Here is a 21,137-nt window from a genome sequence, read left to right as displayed (position 1 = left end):
CCTTGATTTCTGGGTGGAGTTTTTAGGAGCTCCAGAGAAGAGTAAATGCAAGGTGAAGTCTTTGTGTTTGCTGGAGAGGATGTGTGATGGTTGATTTCATGTTAGCTTGACTGGGTGAAAGGAAGACCAGATAGCTGGTCATCATTTTAGGCTGAGTCTGTGATAACTTTTGTGGAAAAGATTAACATTTAAATCAGCAGACTGAGTAAAAAAGATCACCCTGAACCAATGTGAGTGGGCTACTTATCTATTGAGGACAGAAGTAGAAACAAAGCCCAGAGGAAAGACAAATTTGTTCTCTCAGTTTGAGCCAGGATATCCATCTTTCCATCCTTTCCTGACTTTGGACATCAGCACTCCTGGTTCTTGGGTCTTTGAACTCAGACCAGGATTTACAATCTCTCTGCCCCACCCCTCCATTCTTAGAACTTTAGATGAAGACTGAATTATACCACCAGTTTTCTTGGTTCCCCACTTCCTCAGAAAGTAGACTATGGGATGTCTCAGCTTCCAAAATTGTGTGAGACAATTTCTATAATAAATTCACCTCTACCTATTTATGGATCTATCTATCTATCTTCTCTAATTGGTCCTGTTTCTCAGGAAAATCCTAGTTTAGAATATATGTGACTTTTATCAGGCATGGAGTATGAGACACTGCTGGAGGTGCTTCTAAATTCACAGACCCACAGACCCATGATCACCTACCACTCGCCACCTGATGGAGACCAGGCCTTCTTTTCCAGGAGCAACAGCTTGTACATAGTACCACCTGTGACAGTTTGAAATAATTGTTAGTCAAGTGATTTGTAAGAGCTTGATTTAGGTCTTGTGGTTTAGGTTTATGCATGATGTGTACGAGTTTGGGATATTTGCTATTTGAAAGTTTGATACTTGAAGATCTCATAGACTTATTTTATATAATTTATATCTCTATAATCATGGATAATTGAGAATTGGCTAATCTCCACATTATGTATACTGTATAACTTCTAATAATTTTCCTTCTCAATCACTGATTTACCTGGGCTCTTCCTAAGACAGTTTCTCTTCTTTACCAGCTCCTGAATTAAAGAAGAGTATTTATGATTCTGCCTTTCATCTGTTTCATGTTGTTCTAATTACAATTGTGTACATGTCTTAATTACATGGCTATCATACAACTAGTTGAAACTTGTTGAAAGGAGGGACAAACTTACAATTCTTTTTATTCCTAAGAACAAGTCTTTTTTCTCTTTTGGTAGTCAAGGCCTGTATGTTGATAATAATTCACTTTATAAAACAGAATGTCTTCTTTAATTGGCTTCTTAAGCTCATTTTCATGAAGAGATGTTGTCTAGAGATATTTTATAGAACTATTCAGATTTCCAAATAGTTTCATCTTTCTGAATCTCATCTAATTTTTTGTGCAACAAAAATTCCCAAGAAATTATTTGGAAATTCAGGGATTTAGGGTTTGGAGAGAGTAGCTTGACTTGGTGAATAAACAGAAATATAAGTGTGTTGATCTCAAGCTTCTATTCCTTTCTAAATAATTTTTTGAGTGTATAAGATCCCCCCTTCCCCAGTGAGATACTGCCTTGCATACTTTACTACCCTTTGAAGAACAGTTGTTCTCCAATGGTTCATTCTTAACATTTCAAAGAAGCTTTGGATGCTTTCCTTAGGTTTACTAATCCATGAAAGCATTATAAAACCTTTCCGGATGAACTCCACCTGGCTGCTTCTTGTTTGGTCCTTCCATTGCCTTGATTACTCAGAATATGTGCATGTGTTTGCTTATGTTTGGAAACCCACACATTGTACACAGAAGTTGTTTGGTTGGGGTTATCTGAAATCAACTTAAGTAACAATATACATTGAGATGCATTTGTTGCCACTGCCCGACACTAAATGGAATAAATAGAAAGTTGAAGCCATTAGAATGTCCTTGTGAAACATTACAAGCTTTAGGGATCTCACAATAATCCCTGTTCAATATTGGAAAACCGTTTAATGCTACTCTAAAACATTAAGATTTGCAGTTAGTTTGAGACACTTGAATGCGTAAGCAAAGCTCTGAGTAGAAACTTGATATATAACAGTTTTTTTTTTTGGCCTTTCAGAGATAAAAATCACAGAACCATACAATATTTAGAACAGGACCTTAGAGCTATAAACAGCTGAACCTTGACATCTGAAGATCTAATGATTCTGACAGTATCTCACCAAGGTCATCTGTTTATTTGGCTTACCAAGAAAGGACAACTTTCTGTATATTGACATATTTTATTTTGCTAGTATTAAACCAATGCATTTTATTTCTATCTCTTTCCTTAAATTATTTTTCACTCACAGACTTCTTTAAAGCGGGTCCTGAAGTGTACAGTACCAAGAAGAAGAAAGGCAATGACCCTCTTTAGTTAGACATTGAGTTGAAGGCAAGGCTGAGTAGTGTGGCAGGGTTGTATTTTCAGTCTCCTTTTAGCTTTGATTTTCCCTGCCAAGGGGAAAGTCTGGAGAACTTGTGTCATGGAGTTTTTGCACAGGGAAGAGAAGGTATCCCTTCTACTATGGCATCTGAGCACTTCCTTCTCTGGGTTTTGGCTGAAGAGCAAGTGTTAAACAGTTGTGTCAGGTATTATTTCCATTTTGGATTGGAAAGATACTGCCTTTTGGGCTATCGTAAGCCAACATGGGACTTAACCACAACAAATTGAACTTGGCTATGCCATGTGGCTAGGTGGAGTTCTCAAAGTTTAGCTTTTGGGGGCCTCTTCTTGCCCCGTGTATCATAAATAGTATTCAGAAGTTCTTGAAACTTCTGGAAGGGGAACTTGCAAGACAGTTGAGAACCAGTGGGCCTGCTCTGTCTTCTAGTTGGAGACAGTTCTAGTTTGCTCTCACTCTTACTAGAATCTTGATTTTCGTGATGTTATATTGTCTGCCTAGCCAGTGGGCTTGCTGAGGTGGAGGTCATACTGAAGCAGAGGTCAGGGGTAGAGTGTGGGCCAAATGGTAGAACATAGGAAATGTCACAGAAGTTCGACAGCAGTCACTACTGAGAATTGAGATGAGGCTCCATTAACTGGGGAATGTTATGAGGCTTTTAGCAAGCTGGAGACCAAATTAAGGAAGGATGATTCCAAAAAAGGAGTTAAATTATGAATGCCCGCAGGATGCACAGCAACCAGGTAGGCGTGGGTATCAAATCTAGACTGGGAAAATTAAATGGTCTATTCCCACATATAAACCATAGCCTTCCTCATACACCCAGACACCACCTTGGATGGCAGACATGCATATTATGTAAATATGTGCTGCACACGTGGACTTGGTGAAGACTGAGAAATCTGAGGCATCTGCACTTGATTTCCACACAGGTCGAGCATTACCTAAATGGACTGTTTCAATTAGTAAATTAAACAAAATTCTAAACAATGTTGAGGAAAGTTAACTCCTTCCCTGCTAGCCATCTGATGGAGCTTTGTGAGGAAGTTTGGATCCATTTCAGTCAAGTTAATGGAATCAAAATTTCCTTGGAATATCTAAATTGCGGTATGCAGATACATTTATGACTGGTTACATGTATTATAAAAACAGTCTAGCATACTGATTTTTAAAAAGGGACAGTAGAGTCAGTCTGCTTAAGCCAAATGCCAATTAGAAGCTATATAATCTTGGATTAGTTACTCACCTTCCCTTTTTATCTTTCTGGGTGTAGAAGGAATATGATAATAATGCCCAGCTCTATGTGTTACGACATTAAATGAAATGTATGCATGGATACATAGTAGACCCTCAATAAATATCAGCTGTTATTATTGTCTATAGTTACAGTTGTAAAGCTTTTTATTTTTAGTCTAAGTACATATATTAGCATCAATTTTACCTCTATGATTCAAGATCCTTGATGGCATTAGTGCCTCCTTTATATGTAACCCAACATGTCAAATATCGGTGTACTGAAAATTATAATTAATGTTATTTCTTCACCTGTTGACCACAGAAGGCTCAAGTTGTTAATAGATTTCAAGGCATTTTTATTTCCCTCACCTTCACTATTGAATCTATTAGCAAATTTCATATTTTCTGCCTCTAAAACACATTTTGAATTCATGTACATCTATTTCCATTGCTACCACTCTATTTTAAGTCACTATAGTCTTTTACGTGGATTCCTGCAATAGGCTTGTTTGTATCCTTATTTCCATTCTTTTTTTTTTTTTTTAGAGAGAGAGGGGGACAGAGAGAGAGAGAGAGAGAGAATTTTAATATTTTATTTATTTTTTCTTAGTTCTCGGCAGACACAACATCTTTGTTTGTATGTGGTGCTGAGGATTGAACCCGGGCCGCACGCACGCCAGGGGAGTGCGCTACCGCTTGAGCCACATACCCAGCCCATTATTTCCATTCTTAATCCTCCAATTTTTTTTTTTTTTTTTTTTTTTTTGGTGGTGCTTGGGATTGAACCCAGGTCCTTGCACATGCTAGGCAAGTGCTCTACCAATGAGTCACAACCCCAGCCCTCCAGTCTACATAATGAATGGACTATATATACACATATACATATGTGTGTGTGTGTGTGTGTATCCGATCACATTATTTTTTTGCTTAAAATTCTTTGAGGGTTATTCTTTGTTTTAAAATAAAATCCAATTTATGATTATGATTTTACCACAACCTAGAGGATCCTCAACTAGAAGCTGGAAATTCAAATGCCCATAGAGGAATTTTTTTTATTATTATTAGTTATACATGACAGTACAGTGACCTTGACAATTCATACATTTGAATCAGATGGGGTATAATCTCTCATTTTTCTGATTGTACAGGTTGCAGAATCACATTGGTCATGCGGTCACCTATAAGAGGAAATTTTAATGAAAAGACTGAGCTGGCACAGTGATGAACATGAAGTTATAGGTCTTGTCTCAGGGGGTGGACCCAGCTGACTATTGCCACATTATAATGCAAACCCATGGCTAACAGATATTTTAAATTTTTTCAAAATCTAGAAATTATTATTATATTATTTTTAATATTTGACAGCCAATTTAAGAAAACCCACATATAGTTTAGACCAAATCCAGGCCTGAAACCTCTGCAGTGCATCACTGGGCTCCTATGTGGCTTTGCACACTTCTCTTTCCCATACTCTGTCGTTGCCTTCTTTATGTTTCCTGTGCTCTGATCTACATCAGAGCCTTTGGACATACTACTCCCTCTGCCAGAACAACTTACCCTCCTATTGTTTGTATGGCCTTTTTCTTCCCGCCTTAGTCTAGAATGGCAGCTCTACAAATAGGCCTTCTCTTACCCGATTCCCTAACTTGTTCAGGACTCCAGAGAGCAGAGGCTGAAACAAGGATTAGGTACTAAACTTTCCTGGGGAGGTATGATTCCAGGGCCCTGAGACTAAGAAAAAAGAGAAATGCAAGAGGGTGGAGGGATGGGAAGCAAGCAGTGTAAGGCGTTTTAATGCTAACCACGACTTTTTTCATGATAAGACATGAAGAGACAGCTGGGCACAAGGTTCTGATTCTATGAATAAATATTCTCTTCTGTTAGGCATTTTGTGAGGATTGCTAATCTGGAGCTTCTTATTTTAATATTTTTAGGCTTCTTTTTTTTTAAATTTAAGACTTTATTGGGGCTGGGGATGTGGCTCAGGCGGTAGCGCGCTCGCCTGGCATGCTTGCGGCCCGGATTCGATCCCCAGCACCACATACCAACAAAGATGTTGTGTCTGCCGAGAACTGAAAAATAAACGTTGAAAAATTAATAAAAAAAAGACTTTATTTAGCTATACATCAGTGATTATATGTACATATATTTTGGGGGAGGTACTGGGGATTGAACTCAAGGGCACTTGACCACTGAGCCACATCCCTAGCCCTATTTTGTATTTTATTAGAGAAAGGCTTTCACTGAGTTACTTACTGCCTTGCTAAATTGTTGAGGCTGCCTTTGAATTTTCGATCCTCCTGCCTCAGCCTCCCAAGCCACTAGGATTACAGGCATATGCTACCACCCTGGCCAGGATTGGGGCTTCTTAGACACCATGGGCGGTATGTATTTGCCCATCAAACTTACTGAATCATGGTTTGTGGTAATGAATTCTTAGCATAAGCTATTTTTTCCCCTCATCCAGAACAAGGACAAGATTTCTTCTTATTTTTCTTTGTGTATAATTTTTTCTTTTCTTTTCTTTCTTCTTCTTTTTTATTTTAATTTAAGCACCCCAACTTTATCCAAGTGTCTTAGTTTCTGTCCTAATTACTTTTTCTTTCTTTCTTTTTTTTTTAAAGAGAGAGTGAGAGAGAAGTGAGAGAGGAGAGAGAGAGAGAGAGAGAGAGAGAGAGAGAGAGAGAGAGAATTTTTTTAATATTTATTTTTTAGTTCTCGGCGGACACACATCTTTGTTTGTATGTGGTGCTGAGGATCGAACCCGGGCCGCACGCACGCCCGGCGAGCGCGCTACCGCTTGAGCCACATCCCCAGCCCTACTTTTTATTTCTTTAGTGCAGAGCTCAAACCCAGGAGCTTGAGCATGCTAGAAAAGCCATCTACCACTGAACAATATGCCTAGTATCTGTATCCCAATTTTTTCCCATTTGTTAATTTATTCTATTTTTACTGTTACTGATTTTTACTGGTGCATATTAATTACACAGAGTAGTGGGTTTCATTGTGACATGTTAGTACCTGCATAAAAATACAATTTTATCAGTTTTACTCCCCCAAACCTTCACCATCCTCCTTCCCCTGACCACTGCCTCTACCCTCATGGTCTCCCTTGTACTTTCGTGATGTCCTTTTTTCCCTTTGTAACCTCTCACATAAGAGAGAAAACATTCCATATCTATCTGAGTCTTCTTTTGCTTAACATTATGGTCTCCAGTTCCATACATTTTCCTGCAAATGACATAATTTTGTTCTTCTTTATAGATAAAAAAGACCGAATAAAACTAAACTGTGTACATAGATCATTTATCCATTCATCTGTTGATGAGCACCTGGGCTAGTTCCATAATTTGGCTATTGTGAATTGTGCAGTGATAAACAGGAGTATGCAGGTATCTCTTACGTGTGCTGACTTTAGTTCTTTTGGATAAATACCAGGAGTGGTATAGCTGGACTAGATCCTAACCTTTATAGGCCTGAGACTTCATATCCTAACCCTATCTGGTCATTAAAATCTATTTGTTTCGAAGACTAGCACACCTTCCAAGCCCCAAGAAATCTCACTGTCAGATTATGCTCACAGGTCTAGTTTTTTAGTCCCTGTTTGTATTTGGCCCTTAGGGGTTTCCTGTGCTTTCTTTCATGTGCCTTAGGTTTCTAAAAGAATGTTTGTGCTATTTTAGTTAGAATTTCTAGGTGCTTTTTGGTGAGGAGATTTCAGGGTTATTGGGCCACAGGTTAATATTTTTGAAAGAAATCACATTGAAATCATGCATTTTTTAAAAAAATATTTATTTATGTATCTTTAGTTTTAGGTGGATACATTAGTTTGTTTTTATTTGGTGCCGAGGATCGAACCCAGTGCCTCATGCATGCTAGGTGAGCACTCTACCACTGAGCCACCACCCCAGCAAAATCATGCATTTATTAGTTCAATTTTGTTTGCTTACTCCAAGAGGCAGTGAGCTCCACAAGGGCAGGGACCTTGCCTGTTTATGTCCTGTGTCTCACAAAATACTTGAAATATGACCAGCACACAGACATTTTGAAGGAATGAATTCAAATAATATTAATGTGGAATTAGAAATCTGCTCTGAGATCCAGAGAATAATGACTCAGTTTTACTAGCTTTGTCTTCACACAGAACTTAATACAGTAGCAGACATAAAATAAATATTCCTATAAACATTATAAATTATAAAAATCACTAGCACCTTTAACTTTGGTTATTTTAAGAATGTTGGGATGGATATTTATTGTTTTATTTTTCAAAAAGTTCTCTGATCCTACAGCTACAATTAACTTTGCATCTGTACTTTTTTTTTTAATTTTTGAAAAAAATTTTTTTAGTTGTAGATGGACACAATATCTTCATTTATTTATTTTATGTGGTGCTGAGGATCAAACCCAGTATGAGGCAGGCTCTCTACCACTGAGATACAGCCCCAGCCCCTCACCTATACATTTCTTATAGTTCTTTTTGCTTTGCTCATTTTGCTATGCATCTACATCATCATCATTGCCAGACTCCAAGCTCTTGAGGGCAGTTCTTGTATGATTGTTATTATTTTCTTAATATTCTAGTGCAAAGTTTCTCAACCTTGGCACTATGGATATTTTGAGCTAGGTAATTCCTTGTTTGGGGAAGCTCTCCTGCACAGTGTAGGATATTTAGCAGCATCTCTGGCCACTACCCACTGGATACCAGTCCAACCCTAGGTTGTGACAACGGGAAATGCGTCTAGACATTGACAAATGTCCCCTGGGGGGACATTTCTCTCAGTTGAGAAACATTGCTTTAAAGGGCTTTGCACAAGAGTAAGTATTCCACATTTGTTTATTACATTAATTCTAAAGCAGACTTTAATTGAATCCCACAAAAGCAAACGTGGGATTCATGTTTTCTTGAGGCAACTGGTCTAGTGTCTACCTGGTCCTCTTGTTTGTAGGGTTGAACTGACACTAAAATGAGTGAGGGTCCTGCCACCACTCCTTGTCAACTCCCTCTACAAAGCCTTCCCTCTCATTCCCATGTACTTATTTATAGTTTGAAAACATCTGGAGGCTTATGGTGTTGGTGTCTAGTTTAAGCCCATTGCTTCCATAACATGTATATTCATTTTCTGACAAATATGTTTGTCAATTATATTCAAATGCACCTATTTTACAGATGACTGAATTTGCAAGCACCCAGACACAAAAGATCAGAAAAGTATTTGTTGGCATAAATAAACAAAATTTAGTCTTGGAACTGTAACATGTTTTTACTTTAGCAAGACTACAACAAATTAAATCAACAATTTTTTTTTTTAAAGAGAGAGTGGGGGAGAGAGAGAGAGAGAGAGAGAGAGAGAGAGAGAGAGAGAGAAATTTCTTTAATATTTATTTCTCAGTTCTCGGCAGACACAACATCTTTGTTGGTATGTGGTGCTGGGGATCGAACCCGGGCTGCACGCATGCCAGGTGAGCGCGCTACCGCTTGAGCCACATCCCCAGCCCTAAATCAACAATTTTTGAAAAGAAATATTCTTGCTTTCTTAGGTTCACATATTTGACAATGTTTTCAACAGTTTAGAATTATGTATAAAAACCTAAGCAATAAAATATGTTTTTCAAAAAAAGATGTTTATGTTAGAAACAAACATTATAACAAGTAACACATTTTAGGTAATGAAAGTAATTTTAGGTGATGAAAATAATACAAGGTAATGGAAATTGACTAGAGGGAACCTAACAGCAATATTGCTTTCTCTGTACTTTTGTGCTGGGTTCCCACTCTCATGGCACCGACTCTACAACATCTCTGGTACTGTGGCTGGGAACAATGATGGTAGTGGTGGTGGTAGAGGGTAGAGTAGTAATGTGGTATGTAGATGAAATTCCATTAAATTACGTGACAACTAAGGAAATAGGTTGAGAGGGATTAAATCTTTTTAAAAAATTATAAATGAATTGCATTGTGACATTATGTATAAAAAATTAGAATTAGTAAATAATTTAATAAAGAAAAAAATCATCTTTCTAGTTGGGGTCAAAGCAGTCTCCTTTTTCCCAAGGTTCTTTCTACCATAAAGCATATTCAGATAGTGATGTCATGTTCCAGTTTTTGCTTAGGAAGTACAAAAATATTTCTCTTCCCTGTTTCACTTGAGGTCAATATCAACAAATTGGTTGTACTTGTTCCTCAGGTGAACCCTAATGGAGAGAATATTCCTTCCTTGCACAATGCATAATTTCCGAGTAGAACCTAAACACAATCTATGGCTCAGAGGGAAAATGTCCCAGGAGAAAGCTACAGAAGCAAATGCAATGTTATAAGGTAATGAAGAGTTAAGATGTTTCTAAGGACAAAAGAACAGAAAAACACAGAATGTGAAGCAAAGCAACGTTGGTTCATTTTGAAAAAATCATGAGATGACCTTTTTCTTTTTCCTTTGGGCAAACATTAAGAGGGATTAAGTTATGAAGTTGAATGCCAGACCCACACCAGACAAATTCAACCGTGTTCATTTGCTTAATTATTACATTATCCTTGGACAAACTCATTGAAATGCTGAGTGGTAACAAGAAAGGCAAGTTATACCAAGTATGAATCTTTGGGTCTCTATCCCAATAAAATATTTGAAAACCATCCCAAGGAGAAATGATTTGAAGTGATCTTATTCTCGTATTATGAAAACAAAACATCGATATATAATAATTAGAAAATATAACCACTGCATTATTATGGCTTAAGTATTTTAGACATACACACAACATACATATACCTGCATGTTTAAGTTCATGAATTTCTGCAGAAATGCATATACATGTTGTAGACAGGGCCATCTATACCTTGCTCTCAATCAGATGCCACAGTAATACATTCAATGTTGTTTTATTTCCTGTCATTTTCATTTTCAGTGAATTTCTTTTCAATTTATTAAATAATTTACTATTCTTCTGTAATGTTATTGTTAATGGTTAAAGAGCCAATAAGGGGCTTGCAAATATCTTATGAACTTGTTTTATTTACTGTTTTGTAATTTTCATTTACTTCTTTATTGGCTCACTCAACCTACTGATCTCGATTTCCACATTTATTTTATGTTATGTTTATTTAACATAAGGCTCTCTCCATTATTTCAACCCGTGGTTGACTTACCTAATAGTCCTCAAAGTAGGCACAAAGTTTTCAGATACTTTATCATTTCAAAACCCTTTCCTGTCTTTAATTATTTGTTCTGCCTCTCCTAGGAGGTGAATTATTAACCCATTTTCAGATAGAGAAAATAAAGAATGCAAATATGAAGCGCATGAGGGCTTGCTCAGCTATAACATGAATACCAAATTCCAACATTTCTGAGCATTTCTCCCCTGAATTTTTCATTCTCAGTGACCTTTGTGATGACATTTCCTGCTACCACCTCTGCTAACCTGCAGCTATTGCAGTGTGGCTGCCGTACTTTCTTGATACTTTGCCCTTTAATTCTCAGGTAAAACAACATGCTGGTGAGTTTTGTTAATGAAAGTAAGAAAGAAGCATGTTTTACAATGATTTATGAATTGCCCAGGTGGTCCTTTCTAGTTTCCTTATTTTTCTTGTTTAATTTTTATCTCACTTGCTTATAGTGTATATCATTAATATTATGAATTAAATTCTCTGCTTAATTATCTGATGACATCAATGAAATTCCATATGACTTCCCTGTAAGAACTTGGTTGGGTCCAAAGAGTTCGGTTCACAGATATTGTGACAATAATATTAATAATTAAAACAATTAACATTTTTCAAGTGTCTACTTATGTGCCAGATAGTAAGCACTATTTCAAATATATGAACCTATATGAAAGTAGAAAGACTAGTGTAATGTTTACCCATTTCCTAGCTTCAGTAGCTACCAGTCACTACCAAGTTAGCTCACTATATCCTCACCCACCTTTCTTCTTCTCTCACACTGGATTGCTTTGAAGCAAACCCCAGGCATTACATCACTTAAATCAGTGAATGTTTTAGAAGGTAAGGACTCAGTCTAACACAATATCATTTTAATGTCAAAGAACTACTAAGGTATGATGTCTCCTTCATTTTTTTTGGGGGGGTGTCCTTTTGTTGGTTACATCTTTGAGAAGTTTTGGTTGTGAATACACAGCCCTAAACATTTTAAATTGCTTATTGAATCATAGACCAAAAGTATATTTTTAGAATATAATTTTAGATTTGTTAAGTAGTAAACTAATTCATCATAAAACATGCATTTGGGGCTGGGGATGTGGCTCAAGCGGTAGCGCGCTCGCCTGGCATGCGTGCGACCCGGGTTCGATCCTCAGCACCACATACCAACAAAGATGTTGTGTCCGCCGAGAACTAAAAAATAAATATTAAAAAATTCTCTCTCTCTCTCTCTCTCTCACTCTCTCTCTTTAAAAAAAAAAAACATGCATTTGTTTTTGAGAGAATGCTAAACAGCTCATATCCTTTGCCTAAAAATAAACTTTTTTTTCCCCTTTAGTAATTATCTTCTTTTCAGTCCATTTTTCTTTTCTCTGGTATTCAACAGGATTTCAATTCCAATGAGTTTTTATTTTTCTATGTTCATTGTGAAATTATCCCATTGTTTTTTTTTTCTATCTGCCTTTCAAGCTGTGGAATTTAAATGCATTTTTTTTTAGCGTCTTGGGTATGGTTCAGTGGTGAAAGCACTTTCCTCACATGTATAAGGCCCTGGGTTCAAACCCCAGCACTGAAAAATAAGTACATTTTTGGTCAGAAGTATATCTATTTGGGAATTGTAAAGTCCATATTCTTTACCTCAGAGATTGCTAAGAATAGGCTGCTGTAACTATTGAATATAAGAGGTAGTTAAGTGGTTAAAAACATGGATTTTTGGGTTTGGACTCCCTAATTCAAATTCTGGTTCTGGTAGTTAATAACTAGCATGTGACCTTGGCTAATTTACTTAGTGTCTATGTGCCTAGGTTTTCTTGCCTGTAAGAAGGGGAATGATAGTAATACCCACCTTATAAGGTTCTTGTGAGAATTAAATGAGCTAATAAATATCAAGTCCTTAGAACTCTGTTTGGCTTATAGTAAGTGTTGCATAGATATTTTTATTACTATCCTGAAATCTATTACTTCATTTGCAATTTCAACAAAATTCAAAATAGTTAATTCACCATTTAAAAGTTTCTTTCTACGACTTTCATATGAGCAAATTATCACCCAATTTTGTCCAGAGAATCTGAAAGCACTTTCTAAATGCTCTACAGTTTCTTTTATCTTTCCTTTAATCTTTAATGTTAACTTACTTGAATAAGGGCTGGGGTTGTAGCTCAGTGATAGAGTGCTTGCCTCGCATGTGTGAAGCCCTGAGTTAGGTCCCCAGCACCACATAAAAATAATCAAATAAAATAAAGGTATTGTGTCCATCAACAACTATTTTTTAAAAAAATTTACCTGAATAATTAACATGTTAAGAAAATTTTAAAAAGTGTGTGCAAACACACATACTCACACACTTCTGTTCAAAATGGTGATTCTATTTATTGAATACTTACTATGATGCTAGGGTATTCAGCAAGGAACAAACAGAAAAATTCTCCATTACCCAAGAGCTTATGTTCAAAACTCAGAGCCAGGCAATAAAAGTTAAGAGGGAATGTTTTTTCAAAAACTTGCTTCATGATACCCTTTTAACCTTAAACATTGTAAATCTAAATATGGTTTTGAAGCAAATATCTGCTTTTTCTCTTTAATGGTATATTAAATAGGTTATTAATAATTTGCTTTTAAAAAGTCACCCTGCTTTTTTAAAGGAACAAGGTGGGAAAGTTTTGTTTTAGAAAAGAATGTAGAAATATGTCAACACCCTTATTTAATCCATTTGCCTTTCCCCCTACTGATAGCATTAATCTTTTTATTTAAAAAAATTTTATCATGACTCATTCTTGAAGTTGGGAAATTCAGATTTAGTTTACCAGAGTTTCTCAGAATGCTCACACTTAAGACTGTGGGAAAGGATGCAGCTGAACAGCAATGTATTAACAATATGTGTTGAAAAATCAGTTCCTCATTGACTGTGTGCAAAATTTCTAATAGTTCTTAATGGCACTACTTCCTCTGTGGATTATGTAGGAAATGCTTTAGTCTGAATAATCATTCCCCAGGGAGGGGAAGCCTTCAAAAGAAATTCACTTAGAGAAAGAAAGAGAGGGAGGGAGAGAAGGAGGGAGGGAGGGTGGGGGAGAGAGAGAGAAAGAGGAGAGAGAGAGAGAGAGAGAGAGAGAGAGAGAGAGAGAGAGAGACTGACACTCTGATTATTGTAGAATACTGAACTGAGTCAGTCACCCATATGTGCCTAGTAAAAAAAAAATAATTGAACACGGCAATAGTGTCTAATTATATGAAACACTATATGCTATTGCTTGTTACCACATTTAAAAAAAACAAAAAACACAAAACAGAGTAATAGTAATAATAGATGGCTAATACAAAGCTTGAGGAAAACAGTGGTGGGAGACTCAGTTTTCATACTACCAACAAAACTGAAAATTCTAATTATCTGGATAGTTACAGAAGAAATAACTCTATCACGCTTTTGATGGAATTATCTAGGCTCATCAAGCACAGTGGGTTATTTCCCTTCAGTTACCTTGACATTAGACTACAGTCTGGTTTAGATTGGAGATGACCATAGTGAGCGTTAGTAGGGATGAAATGATGTATTCTCAGAGTTCTCTTTTGTGGTTTTCGACCTGGGACTATTGCATATGGTATGTATGTGGAGAATGTGTATATTTTCCAAAGAAATATATCCCTACCCACTCTTTGTAATTTTTAAAAAAGTTCTCCTGTTGATTATCTCCTAGCCCTGAATTAGCCCATAGCCCAGGCACATATTTTCCATTCCTATTAGAACTCACTTTTAGGACTGTGAATAGGTTAAGTTTTGAAAACATTCATTAGTGTTCTAGAAGAGATGGTTAATTTCACATGAGATCTTTATCTTAATAGAAGTCTTTTTCTTTTAAAATCAAGGTTGGCTCAGACCCAGAAAGACTGAGACTAAACAAATGCAATTTTCACATGCATACACTAGTAAATAAATTAAGAGGGAAATGTGGGCTGTCAGTATGCTGGTTGGCATGGGAAGAATTGAGATGTTTTCTAATAGGTTGAAATGTGGGGTCAGCTAACTTTTAAGGTGAGGATCATTTCTTTAAAAAGGACACATATATATATATACACACATACACACACACACACACACACACACACACAGAGAGAGAGAGAGAGAGAGAGAGAGAGAGAGAGAGAGAGAGAGGGGTAAGCTTTCCCAGGACATTAGGGTTACTGAACACATGAGCTATAAATTGCAAGTATGCAATTCAAAATTTTAAATCTGACCTTCCCTGTGGTCCATCTTCAGTTTGCATGTCAGAAAGAGGGTACTTTTTCCTCAGCTTGAACATTAGTACTGCAAAAATAAACAAATAAATAAGCAAATAAATAAATAAATAAATAAATACTGATCTCAGGAAAGAGGGTAAATATTTATAATGATGTTGGTGAGATTTTTGTTAGTGCAATATTCTAATTTGTTTTTTTAAAATTTGTATATATTTAGTTGTGAATGGACCTTTATTTATTTGTATGTGGTGCTGAGAATGGAACCCAGTGCCTCACGCATGCTAGGCAAGCACATTACCACTGAGCCATAACCGCAGCCCTCTAATTTGTTAAAAAATAATATTCTTTCTTTCTTCCTACCACACTTGTGACTGAAAAGACCTCTCACAGTCCCCCATACTGTTAATTTTCTGTATGTAATTAGTAAAACAGTCCCAAGAGATAAATGTATTTATTTGGGTGAATCTTCATTTTAGCAGATTCATAGTGTTCTATGATATAGAATGAAGCACATAAAATATCTGTAGACAATTTTATATGGAAGTTCAGGGTGGAAGTGCTCCTTACCTAGTTTGGAGATGAGTGGGTTAACTGTCAACTACCAGAGGTGTCTAAGTCCTGGTTTTCCTGGAATGTTTGCATATGTTACTTTGAATGAATGACTTGAGTGAGACTACTAAGATTTTCCTTTTTAACCTTACCTCTTTCAAAATCATAATGTTATAGACATTCCTTTAGGTTAACTTTATTTTAACAACATTCAGGTACACAGTCAAATCTTTTATAACTGGTAAGTGATCTAGCTGTAACATACTAGTGTTGAAAGCTGCTTGGAAATGATCTCTCACTGTGAATTTCCCCAACAGTTGTGATACACTTTAAAAGCATTTTTTTTTTTTAAATCAGAACACTTATCAGAGAGAGCCTAATTGAGAAGAATATTGCATTGGTAAATTGCTCTGCCCAAGACAACTGCTGCTCTGTTTCTTTTCAGATTTTAAAACCTAAGTCCCAAATCACAGTCTGCAGTTAAGAGCTCCAAACAATAATTACCTCTGTGAAATGAGCAGAGGTCCTTAAAAGGGTCTGCCGGTTTTCCCCCCTCAGTCTTACAGGGTGAGCAGTGCTGTATCCACTGATAACCCAGCTGCCTAGGAACTGAGTAAAGCCGGCTCCAAACTTCTCAGCTGTTGACAGGCTCGACTTGCTGAGAACACTGGTTAAATATAGCACTCGCGAGCTCAGCTCCTCAACAAAGTCATTGCTCTGACAGTGTTGTGAAGGGAGCAGAAGAGGAGAAACCTAATCTCAGAACCCAACAACACCTAGCAACAGTTGAAAAAACTTTTAAACAAAAGTCGGTGGGAGATATACAACTCCCAATTTCTGCTGATCAGGATTTCAGGGAGAAGAAGCTGCTTTCCCTCTCTCTACTCAATTTCCTGCATGACTTCAGCTATTGGCTAGACCCAGGAAAGAAAGTGGGAAAAGCTTTTTCCTCTGTATTCTTTTGGGCTGGATAGTTTTTCAGAACTCGAGTCTGTCCTGGGCTGTGGGACAAGCCACTGGGTTCTTCAAAGGATAAACTACCTCCATAAAGGACATATCCTTGGTTAAACGAGCTGCTGGCAGGTAAGAGCAAAATACATAGCTACTTACTCTCGTAAGAAATTTCTGTTTCTCCAAGAACACAGTTCTCTCCGATTCTGTCTTGTCTCTTTCCTTTGATTCTTCCTGTTCTACTATGTGATAACACATTTAGGAATTATTATAATTATTTAAGAAAAATCAGTGACTTCATTTCTGTTTCAGGATTATACAGATTCCTTTTAAACACAAAGAATTTTATAATGTTTTAAGAGCCATCAAACTATTTCTGCCAAGTTATCACTCTTCGGCAGGTAACAGAAGTATGACGAAAGACAGTTTTGCAGCTCCTTTCACAATTGGGTTGGCTAAGCAGTGGAAGGGATATTTCCCCAGAAGCAAAATAACTTTCATTTATTGAAACGAGCTAAGCCTCATGTATGGTAAATGAGAGGAAATCCCCGCATGGTACTCCTATTGCTGCACTTGGGACTTGCTGTTTTACGTGTCTTTTTTTGCCTAGGTCTCTGATTACACTGGTACACCTTGTGCTGATTCTGACCTCATTACACTACACTTACCCCAAACGCTTCCCAGTAGGCACCAAGTATGCCTGGTGTGGAATCATTACTTTTGCAATTGTTGAGTATAACTACTCAGGAGCATGTTGTGTATATTTTAAAATAAATTGAGTCAGTGCTTTTATATAGATGTAACAGATTCTGTTTTAAAAACTTAAACTGAATTTATTAGAAAAGAATCCTTTCTTAAGTTGCATGGATGTATATATGGGTGTGTTTACTATGGTGTGAAGGAAGTTCTCATTTTAAATGATGAGTTTATTGTCTCCCCCTTCCATGATTTGCTATGCAATTTTAGCAGAATTTCTTAGAGTGAACAATTACTTGTTGAATCTGACAGGTTACGGCTGTACATTGGTGAAAAGGTTAGAACTGATACCTGTGGTCTGTAGTTAGGCTGACTTTGCACAGAGGATTAGTGAATTTTCTAGGCTAAGGACACTATCAAAGAAGATATAAAAGCACATTTTAAAAGAAATTGCTAAAGTTTATTTTGTCAACATAGAGAAAGAAATTATCTATGAATTTTGAACAAATTGTTAACAAATTAGAATGTATCAGCTTTTTTGGTAAATGTTCCTATTTTAAGAAAACCAAATTAAAACTTATATAGTGTTCAAGAAAATGAAATAGTACACACATTTCAGTATGTTTTATATTTCATAGTTCTGATTACTTGATTAATTTTCAAACTAAGTGAATTTAATCATACGTAATGAATATGTACAAGTAGTGGTGCAAATGCACTTTGGTAACATTAGGACTAGAGAAGAAACTCCTAGTGCTTTACTGGAGATGAAAATCTTTATCTTGAAAGAGTTTTGCAAAGTCAGAAATAAATGCTTTAAGTTTTTCTGATTTTTATCCTAGGAAGGGTCACATTGTTGGCTTCCAAATGCTTTCTAATGCCAAGACTTGCCATGAGTTCTATGCAAGTAATTTCTTTTGGAGTCAGTGGGACAGTTTGTAGATAATGGAGCACAGTATTTGGCCCTGAGTGAAAGCCACGTTTGCTGATGAAGTGGAGTTTTGAGTGTCATTAACTGTCTTCATGGCTGTAAGATTACTCCTAAGAGTCAAGAAGAGCTCAAATTAAACCATGTGATTTCCTCCACTATGTGAACAATCAAACTCTTCATGACTATGCAGATCTGTTCTCTTATTTATGCAAGTTCATGTTTCTGTGCCATTTTGAAACCCTCCCCTTCCCCTTCATCATACATTGCCTTGTCTCCTACCATAAGAAGTTCCATTCTCTTCACCCTTCACCTGATTTTAATACTGCTCCCCCTCCTTCCATCCCCCACTGCCACCCAAATCATCTTGCCCATGATCACGGGATTAATTTCACTAGAGCATTACTGTGCTTGTCTGTCTACTCTTATCTACTGGGACTCTTAGTTGCTGCCAAACTCCTAGGCTGGGTATTTTGAAAGCCTTCCATCGTCTGGCACCTACTTAACTTTTCCAGTCTCTTTCCCATTACTCAGCAACAGGTCCATCTACTTCAGGTATTTCAGATTATGGTCCATTATCCAAACACATACCCAGTGAACATTTCAGTGCGTCACCTTTGCTCATGTTATTCCCCATGCTTGGAATGCATTTACTCTCTGTTCCTGTGAAGACCTTGTCTACTCCTGAAGACCCAGATCAGTATCTTCTACCCTTCACCCTGATTTTTTTCTGGGCCATAACTTTTAGAAGTGATTTCTTCTAGTTTAGACAGTTTGGTGCTCTGTTAGAATTAGGGTACTCTGGAGTAGGCTTTGCCTCATTAAATCCAGGGCAATTTTATAAAGTCTTTTAGATACAAGGTGTTACTAAATATCAGTTGGTCTAATGGTTTGGATAGGAGTTGTCCCCCAATAAGCTCATGGATAGGCAATTAGATTATGAGCTGTAACCTAAACACTGAGTTAATCCACATGATGGGTTAATATTTTTAAAGGAATAGTGTGCAAGGTAGAGCTGTGGATGGAAGAAGTAGATCTCTGAGGCTATGCCCTCAGGAATTGTATGTTGTCTTCCTGGCTCCAGTCTCTTTTCTCTCTGCTTTCTGGCCACCGTGAGATGAGCAACTTTCTCTTGCCAGGCTCTTCTGCTATGATGCTCCACCTCACCTCTGGTCTAGAGCAATGGAGTCTGCCCACTGCAGACTAAACCTCTGAAACCAGGAACCCAAAATAAAATTTTACTCCTTTAAGTTGTTTTTGTCAGGTATTTTGGTTATAGCAATGCAAAGCTGACTAATACAATTGGCTTTGAAGTTTCTCAGTCCCATGAACATTTTGGATGTTGTGGTAACTTTTGTGGCTCTAGATTTCTGATGATGAGTATATCAAAAGTATGGATAAGTATAAAATTAAGAAAGAAAAGTGATTATACATTTGGTTAATAGCTTTTTACTCAAAAAATTCTGCAGGAAAGCCCTCATGGTTTTAGCATGCAAAGAAAAATTATAATTACAAGCAATTTTAACTATGTATCTAGTTGTGGAGATGATGTTGTATCTCAGAAATTTAATTGAAAGGACATCTTTCGGGCTGGGGATGTGGCTCAAGCATTAGCGCGCTCGCCTGGCATGCGTGCAGCCCGGGTTCGATCCTCAGCACCACATACCAACAAAGATGTTATGTCCGCCGAGAATTAAAAAATAAATAAATATTAAAATTCTCTCTCTCTCTCTCTCTCTCCTCTCTCACTCTCTCTTTAAAAAAAAAGAAAGGACATCTGTCTATCTTCTATGTATGCACCAGAACTTCTAAACCTCTAAATATTATAACTAATATACTTTTATCATTTTTCGCTGCCAGATTTTATTTATAGTGACCTTTGGTACAGTGCATTTAAGTCATAAATCCTTCTATTTGAGAGTTAAGGATTAGAATCTGGGCTTGAACATTAAAACATTTAAATATATATGATTCTTTTTCTGTATTGTTCTTCCATTCCAAAATATTTTTAAAAAGAGATGTTTCTCAGCACCATCTTTAATCATGAGATCTGCAGTCTTGCTGCATGATATCAAGCATGAATTATGCTTTCTGAAGTGATTTATTCTGTGTCTACCAAAAGAAAAACAAAGAGGTTAAATTTACTCTTCTAAATGGGCATTCAGCAAGAATCACTATGGAGTTTTTCAGTGGAATTGTGAAACATTTAATATATTCATTAAGCATTAATTCCCTATGGTTACATTTTTTACTTATTTTTTAGAAGTGAAACTTAGAGTGTCAAGATCATTGTACTGTCATGTGTAACTAATTGAAACAAATTAAAAAAAGAAGTGAAACTTAGAGTATTACACATTCTAAATAGTGCTAATTGCATTTTTCTTTTTTAGGCAGATGAACATTTCTTCATGAGACAGGTGTCTTCTATTTAGGATGTTATGGAGTTTAATGCACATTTTCACTCATTTGTTTAATTTTATGTCTTTAAACTTGTGGATTTTAGAAAGGGGGACAAGCTTAGGTTGAGATCTACTTCAATATAAAAGTTCAAGAGAAAAATATTGGTAACAGCTCAGATAAATGACATAAAAGTCTGCCATGTAAGTTTGTTTTATACTTGTTATTGTAATATATATTTATAAAGTAAAAATATAAGCTAATAAAAATATTTTCTTTTCTTAAATCTGAGTTGAAGATATAACAACAAGGATATGTTCGGGAAAGGCAAATCAGTGCCTCAGATTCCTCATTGGTAAAATGAGAATAATAATGCTACTTCTTCATTGAGTTGTTTCAAGATTAAATGACTTAATACAATATATAGTTGTCTGGTAGATTTTCCAATAAATTTAATCTATTATTGCTTTGTCATCACACTTTAAATGTAGTTATTTGTTTAAAACTTTAATCTTTGTTGTACACAAAATTCTTGGATACTAATGGTTTGTGAACTCAAGT

General features: G+C 36.5%; 1 protein-coding gene and 1 long non-coding RNA gene across 4 annotated transcripts in view; one reads left to right on the top strand and one right to left on the bottom strand.

The window, feature by feature from the left end:
* Positions 1-4,716: 4,716 nt before the first annotated feature.
* On the bottom strand, positions 4,717-16,240 carry LOC308648713. The gene is made up of 3 exons (XR_014021906.1): positions 16,109-16,240; positions 15,053-15,122; positions 4,717-4,844 (listed from the first exon to the last, which is right to left on the bottom strand). It is a non-coding gene; the product is annotated as an uncharacterized lncRNA (long non-coding RNA).
* Positions 16,241-16,343: 103 nt separating this feature from the next.
* The window catches only part of FILIP1 (filamin A interacting protein 1), a 179,428-nt gene continuing 174,634 nt past the window's right edge, over positions 16,344-21,137 (top strand). For 2 of the 3 annotated variants that reach the window (XM_081293684.1, XM_081293682.1), the window contains exon 1: positions 16,344-16,687. The gene's annotated coding sequence lies outside the window, so the exon portion shown is untranslated. The remainder of the gene's footprint in view (positions 16,688-21,137) is intronic. The other variant, XM_081293683.1, reaches the window with a different exon arrangement.

The sequence above is a fragment of the Spermophilus citellus genome (genome assembly GCF_964194105.1).
Source record: "Spermophilus citellus genome assembly, chromosome: 5".
NCBI classification, from domain to species: domain Eukaryota; kingdom Metazoa; phylum Chordata; class Mammalia; order Rodentia; family Sciuridae; genus Spermophilus; species Spermophilus citellus.
This window is presented reverse-complemented; position numbering and strand designations above follow the sequence as displayed.